This window comes from Pinus tabuliformis, chromosome 1_1 (genome assembly GCF_031772625.1).
Source record: "Pinus tabuliformis cultivar Carrire ecotype Pingquan chromosome 1_1, CPIR1, whole genome shotgun sequence".
Taxonomy (NCBI): Eukaryota; Viridiplantae; Streptophyta; class Pinopsida; order Pinales; family Pinaceae; genus Pinus; species Pinus tabuliformis.
Genome location: NC_142297.1, coordinates 636,188,211 through 636,196,058, shown reverse-complemented (window position 1 = coordinate 636,196,058; position 7,848 = coordinate 636,188,211). Strand labels below are relative to the sequence as shown.

Sequence of the window (7,848 nt, the reverse complement as noted above, 5' to 3'; positions counted from 1 at the left end):
TTATTTACGATAATAATTATTAATTAATTTTAATCTAATATTTATTAAATAATTATATATTTAATATAAAATTTAAATATTACTAGTAATGTATTTCTTTTAATAAATATAATTTTATTTTTATAATATATATATATATATATATATATATATATATATATATATATATATATAATTGAAAACATAATTATAAATAATATATTTATTTTAAAATTATCTAAATATATAATTATTTATATTTTAAATTTATAAATGTAAATATGACAATTCTATATATCCCTTACATCTCCCCTAATTAGTTGTCAACTTTCACCCCTATATTGAGCTATAAAGAGACTCTAGTGAAATGTGTAATCCCAAACCATGCCCAATTATATTTATATAACGAAAAAAGAAAAAAAAAATTCAATAAACCTGCGTAATTACATTTATAGAATGGAGTAGTCTACCTAGGCGGTAGAATGGCCCGTTTTCCGGCACCGGCCGGAAAATCGTCCGGCTCAGGCCACCGAGAATGTCTTCACCCTCCACCACCACCACCCTCTCGGAGCTCTGCCACCCTCCTTCTCCGCTTCTCCGCCACCCTCCCTGGCAATCCTGACATTCCCTGCCAGGGCCTGACAAGATATCGGATTCGGATGTAGAGAATGGGGCCTGACATCCCCTGACAGACTACCCGCGGTGTATTGTTCGGGAGCTCCTTATTCCGGTTCCATTCAAATTGTCACCCGCGCTGGTATTACCCTGTTGCATAATCGCCAAAATTGCAATGCATAATTTCTAACCCAGAGAATGGCGTCCTCAGGTCTCGACATCAACACCATCCAGCTGCCGGAGGAGGAGATAGAGGGCGCAGAACATCTGAAAATAGAAACTTACATATCTAAACTTCTGGAGAAATCGAAAGGATCAGTGAAAAATGCTCTAACATCCCTCGTCCACTCTGCCTCTCCCGTCTCTGCTTTCATCACTGATGTTTTCTGCTCCACTATGTTCGGTGTGGCCGCCGAGCTCTGTATACCCACATACGTATTCTTCACTTCCACTGCTTCTATGCTTTCAGTCACGTTATCTCTTCCCAAGCTTGTCTCGGAGATCCCAATTTCGTTTAAGGATGTAGATTTTCCAATAGTGTTACCGGGCATTCCGCCGATCCCTGGCAGTGATATGCCGACTCCCTTTCAGGACAGGTCGGATGAAGCCTTTTACTGATTCCTCAACCATTGCTCAGCATTTTGGTAAACACGTTCGAGGAACTAGAGGCTTGTCTCGAAGATCCCAATTTCGTTTAAGGATGTAGATTTTCCAATAGCGTTACCGGGCATTCCGCCGATCCCTGGCAGTGATATGTCGACTCCCCTTCAGGACAGGTCAGATGAAGCCTTTTACTAGTTCCTCAACCATTGCTCACGTCTGTGGGAAGTAACGGGCATTTTGGTAAACACGTTCGAGGAACTAGAGCATGAAGCGATCAAAGCTCTTGTGGAAGGAAAGATATCTAATCCCACGGAGGAGATTCGTCGAATGCCCCACATTTATCCAGTTGGGCCGCTCATCTCATCATCGTCGCTTGAACTCAACGATGAACTTGTGGAAAACAGTCTGGTTGTTCAATTCAATTAAGGTATATCGTTGATTCTCTGGATACACCGCGGCTGCAATAGCTCGTCCCCGATCGGAGTAGTCTGTCAGGGGACTGTGGCACAGACGAGGGAAAAGGATTACAAGGAGCCGGATCCCGCGCCACTGTTAGAACTCGGGGAGTTGGCGTCATGGTCCTTCTGGAGGGCGGGAATTGCAGAGTTCATGGCGATTTCTTGTTTCTTTACATCACGATCCTCATGGTCATGGGTGTCAAGAGGGCCGACAATGTTTGCACTGGATCTGTTGGAATTCAGGGGATTTCATGGGCTTTTGGGGGAATGATCTTCTGTCTCGTCTATTGCACAACCGGTATTTCAGGTGGTCACATTAACCCAGCAGTGACCTTTGGGCTGTTCTTGGCCAGAAATTTGTCTCTGCCCCGGGCTGTGTTCTACATGATATGTCAGTGCTTGGGATCCATCTGTGGCGCTGGTGTTGTGAAGGGCTTCATGGAAGGCGAGTACCAAGCGGACGCTGGAGGTGCTAACTCTGTGGCTCATGGCTACACCAAGCGAGATGGCTTGGGTGTTGAGATTGTGGGAACCTTCGTTCTGGTCTACACTGTTTTCTCTGCTACCGATGCCAAACGAAGTGGCTGGGATTCTCACGTTCCTCTGCTAGCACCACTTCCAATAGGGTTTGCAGTTTTTCTGGTTCACCTTGCCACAATTCCCATCACTGGAACTGGAATCAACCCTGCCCGAAGCTTGGGAGCTACCATCATCTACAACAAGTCTCATGTTTGGGATGACCATTGGATTTTCTGGGTCGGTCCATTCTTGGGCGCTGGCTTGGCAGCTATTTACCACCAGATGATCATTCGTGCCATTCCCTTCAAAACTCGCTCCTAGAAACAGCCCAGCCTAGCCCAGCATATTGGAGAGGGGGCTTAAACTTTAAGGCTGAGAGGTCTGTTAACGCATGTGTATTGTCGTCTGATAAATGGTTTTACATGATGGATGATATCCATATATTATGTTTTAAGTGTGATTTAGGCCAGCGGAAGCCACTGGCAGATTTTTCTCTCATGGGCTTCAGTGGAGTGTATTATTCCTCTCACTGTAAAATAATGGACACTTTGGTTGTTGCACTCAGTGGGTCTGCTTTATCTTCTTTTTTAATGGAAGTTATAGCCAGTGTGGTTGAAAAAAAAGTCTAGTTTCTGGAACAGCTAATTTTGGTTTCTGAAACGAGTTTAATGAACAATAGGTTTCTTTTCAATTATATAACATACATTGTTATTGTTATTATCGTGCCTGGCTGATATAGTGTGTTCATTCCTTACCATCTGTGAGTGATTTAATAGCTTTCATCGTTATCATCATCTTTGAATTTTATAAAATCTTCTGTTTCTGTCTTCATTGCATTCTTTCCTGATATCTACAATGCAAAAGAAAAAATAAGCGAGCCATCAACAACAGGGGCTGTCATAAAATGTCATGCGCAGAAGAGGATTCAGGGTACTCCCCACTTGAGAGAATATTTACAAGATGTACCCACTTTTGGAAATCCTCTTATGCATAACCAGTATTTTCGCCCCATTGAAGGGTTTTTTGTGACTGAGAACGATATGGTAATGGAGGACATTGTTGTGGATATCCAGACAATGTCAAGGGAAACACAAGTACTATATCACAGAGCAGGGCCTTGGTCTGAGATACGTTTTAGCCCTAATGAAGTCCATGCTGCCATTGTTACATGTGGGAGGTTATCACCTGGCGTTAACGCAGTGATCAGAGAGCTTGTAATTGGTCTCTGGTTTCGGTATGGAGTAAGGGATATAAGAGGGATCAGGTCAGGATATCGTGGGTTTTATTCATCACTACTTTTCATTATGAATCAACATGTCTCTAGTGGAATCATATCCACCAATAATGTTTCCTATTATGGTCTTTGCCAAGTCAATTGATTTAGAGAATGACCCCAAGTCATTTATGACTACTATGAGCAAAAGCTTGAGCGAGTGAACTGCGATGACAAATTCATAAATGGCTAGTACTGACCTCCAAAGCCAAGGTGAGAATGTCAGTGCTTGATAAGAATGGAGCTACATTTGAGCCCTTGGCTTATGAGCTCAAAATTGAACTCAAATCATAAAGAGATTCTATTTAATGTCAATAGAATTCTTACAGATCCCCCCACACCTTGATGGCTATTAGTACTCTACTTCTAGCAGCTAATGAGGCTAAGGCAGCCAATGTTGTCGATAACTGGCATTCTGCTTGCTGGCTACTAGAAGGCCGTGGATGAACGCTACCTATGGCATTGCTGCTAGCAACTAGCCTTCATCTAGTCAATTACGTACTTACCTCTAGTGATTCTAAAAAATGAGATGCAACCAATGCCCTTATTTGCCATTAACTCGTCATTTACTCCTATTTTAGTTGATCCACATGGTACTTAATTGCTTTGCGCAAGAATAACAATTAGTTCTTGACTCAATAGTTCTTGAATATTCAAAGTATCAAGATTCATGTTAGCACATCCAAAAAGTCATTGTGACATGTCGCTGTCTTTGCCGTTGAACCTTGGTGTGTGGTCTGGCATGCCACATTCTTCACCGCTGAACCACAACCCCATTAGCCTTTTCATAGATAATGGCTAAATGCTTTAATGTAATTACAATCTGATGGACTTAGAACCTTTAGACCTTCACAAATTATCAAGGGATTACTGGCCAGCCTGTTTTTATGTGGTTGACATGATTTATTAACTTGATTGGAGATGCTAAGTGAAATTTTCAGGATGCAATTTTTAATATGAACCCCATGAAGGGTATCCTATTTATTGTTGTGAGTGTTTTATAGAAATCACATTTTCTGATATCTCCAAACTTCAAAGTGATTAACTGATTGTCTTGTCTTAACTTAAACAGGGTGCACGATTTGATTGATAACAGCTATAATATATGTGTGAAAGTAGCTCATCTGCAGAATAGGCACTATTGAATGATGAGCATAAAGTAACAGGAATTGCCACAAAATCTGAGTAGGGCAGTGAACCTCTCCACTCATGTTTAGATTCCAACTCGGATGACAGTTAAAATGAATGATTTCATAACTTTAGCCTTCAGACCTGGCAATAATAATCATAAAGCATACATGTATCAAACCCAATTGGGCTATCAAGTATTATTGATTGATAAAGACACCAAATCTTTGTAAACTTCACAGAGCTGTTGAAATAGTTCCCTATTAAGCAGATGTGAAATCACTAGACATCAGAACTTGAAGTCCCTAGATTTATTAATGAAGTCTTCTTGTACGACTAATAAATTAATCTGAGCTCAGATATAGCTAGATTCCATGACGTTAGAATTAAGAGGGCATAGATATGCTTCATCTGGGTCATTAAGGGAATTGCTTCATCTAGGTCATTATCCATATCTAACACAAACAAAGATTGATTTCAAAGTGGTGTTTTCCAAGAATGTATATGAATAATGAAAAATGCGCCTGTTTAAAGCTATCATGGCTTTGTTTAATTTAACATTCCATGTAAACTGATAAAATAAACTAACAGTTGTTTATTCAAAGAAACTCAGTTAACGAGATTAATATGTTTCCAGAGGCACAAATATGACAATTATCGATAGTACATAACACAAACTTAACCTGAAAATGTGTACTGAGTTTCAATGGATGTTTCCAATTCAACTATAACTAGGCTTCAATTATTGACTTCGGAAAACCACAAATCTACATCTGGTCATCTTATACCCATGATTTGAGAGATTCAATCAATATTTAACAAAATATATTTTCTATATTTACCAATCATTTGTGTCATGAGATGATATAAAACTATGATGATGTCAACATTGTAGTATGTTACTATGCCAAGAAATTTGAGGCGGGAGGCCTATAACCCTCCTCAATGTCTCCCACAAGGTTATTACAAACATTTTAAGAAAAATGTCATAGTGACCAAATCACTCTTTGTTTAATGCTTCAGAAAAGCAAATAACCGTATTCTATTACCGTGCCACAACTAAATGATATACAGACAGAATCAATAAGAGCCATGCTAAATATGAGCTATAACTCATTCATATAGTTGAATTACCAATATCAAGCCATTCATAGGCAAATATAAAAGAGATCTGTTCACTTCCATTCCAACACTGTTTGTTCACTTGATCAAATCCTTTGACAGTCTATTACCCACTACAACATTGTTTGTTCCTCTGAAGATTCATTTGCAGATTTCAAGAATCTGTTCACTTCCATTCCTGCCCTTCCAGAGATGTAGTGTATAGATACAAAAGGAAGTTACAAATTTACAACATACACTTTTTAAGCTTGAAATGAAGCCATAGAAAATGGATGCACCGTTAGAATTATTATTCAAAATTTCTCATTTTGTGACCAAATCACTCTCTTTGTTTAATGCTTTAGAAAAGCAAATAACCGTATCCTATTACCGTGCCACAACTAAATGATATACAGACAGAATCAATAAGAACCATGCTAAATATGAGCTATAACTCATTCATATAGTTGAATTACCAATGTCAAGCCATTCATAGGCAAATATAAAAGAGATCAATGCTGGTCCATAAGGCAGAGTAGAAAAGAAAAAAAAAAGGTACCTTAGATCACTAATTCACTCACTGAATGCTAAAAGGGACTAAAACAAGTATATAAGCAATGGGTGAAACTGTACACAAAATTGAACATCTTCATTTAATCTCAATCTAGTTCTCACATTTAGGTTTCTAAAATATGTGAACATGTCTTTGGTCAACCAGAGTTTGTTGATGGAGAGGCAAATCACTTCAACAATTTCATAAAGGTGACTTAGACACTATAACCTTGATATGAGATTCAATCAATATTTAACAAAATATATTTTCTATATTTCCCAATCATTTGTGTCATGAGATGATATAAAACTATGATGATGTCAACATTGTAGTATGTTACTATGCCAAGAAATTTGAGGCTGGAGGCCTATAACCCTCCTCAATGTCTCCCACGAGGTTATTACAAACATTTTAAGAAAACGATTCAAGTCGCAAGCTTCCAAAATCATAAGAAAGAATATTATCACCTTGCAGAGCATCAAATTGGCCAGGGAGATGAGTAAGAAGGCTCACTTCCTTGAATTTGATCTTGACAAGTCATATAATATAATTAAGTGAGGATTTATTGTAAGCATGCTACATGGGTTAGATTTTGTTTAGCAAAGCAATCAGCACCCTTTTCTTTGATTTTTGGTAGACTACTCCCTTTGGTCCGAAAGCCAACCCCTATTACATTGAAAATTATCAACTTTACAGAGAAATAAAGCTACCAGCTTTAAGGAATGAAATCCTAACAATAAACTAAAATAAAACAATCTCTGGCATGTTACAGGAAATCTGGAAATGATGAAATGGAATGCTTCAAATCTGAATTAGATCCACAGTTGATTGCTGACCCAATGCCTTGAAATCTGATATATACTCCACAGTTGCTGATTCTTCTCCATAAAATCTGAGACATGAAGTTGTTCCCTGAAAATCTGTCAGATATCCTTTAAACAACGCAAATTTTGCCACCTATCTGTTGTCACACAACACCTTTTTCTTTTACCAGGAGGAGTATTCTCCCTTGAGGAAGAGTAACTCAAATTAAATCTCTAGCATTTTGCTTGTTTAAAGCATCAAGTGCTTTTGAAACATGAACTAGAAAATGAGTGCCCAAAGGAGCAGATTCAAAATACATAGAGGCGCCACTGGTTTGTGTGTCTAGCTTTCGACTGCTCCCCTTTGGCTCACATAGCTTTGCTTTTCACTTAATACATTCCAAAACACCATTGGTTCATCCGTAGACTTTATCAAATCCTTTGACAGTCTATTACCCACTACAACACTGTTTGTTCCTCTGAAGATTCATTTGCAGATTTCAAGAATCTGTTCACTTCCATTCCTACCCTTCCAGAGATGTAGTGTATAGATACAAAAGGAAGTTACAAATTTACAACATACACTTTTTAAGCTTGAAATGAAGCCATAGAAAATGGATGCACCGTTAGAATTATTATTCAAAATTTCTCATTTTGTGACCAAATCACTCTCTTTGTTTAATGCTTTAGAAAAGCAAATAACAGTATTCTATTACTGTGCCACAACTAAATGATATACAGACAGAATCAATAAGAACCATGCTAAATATGAGCTATAACTCATTCATATAGTTGAATTACCAATGTCAAGCCATT

General features: G+C 38.4%; 1 pseudogene; it reads left to right on the top strand.

The window, feature by feature from the left end:
* The first annotated feature begins 1,832 nt into the window (after positions 1 to 1,832).
* Positions 1,833 to 2,525, top strand: LOC149214926 (aquaporin PIP1-3 pseudogene; annotated as a pseudogene).
* Positions 2,526 to 7,848: the final 5,323 nt, after the last annotated feature.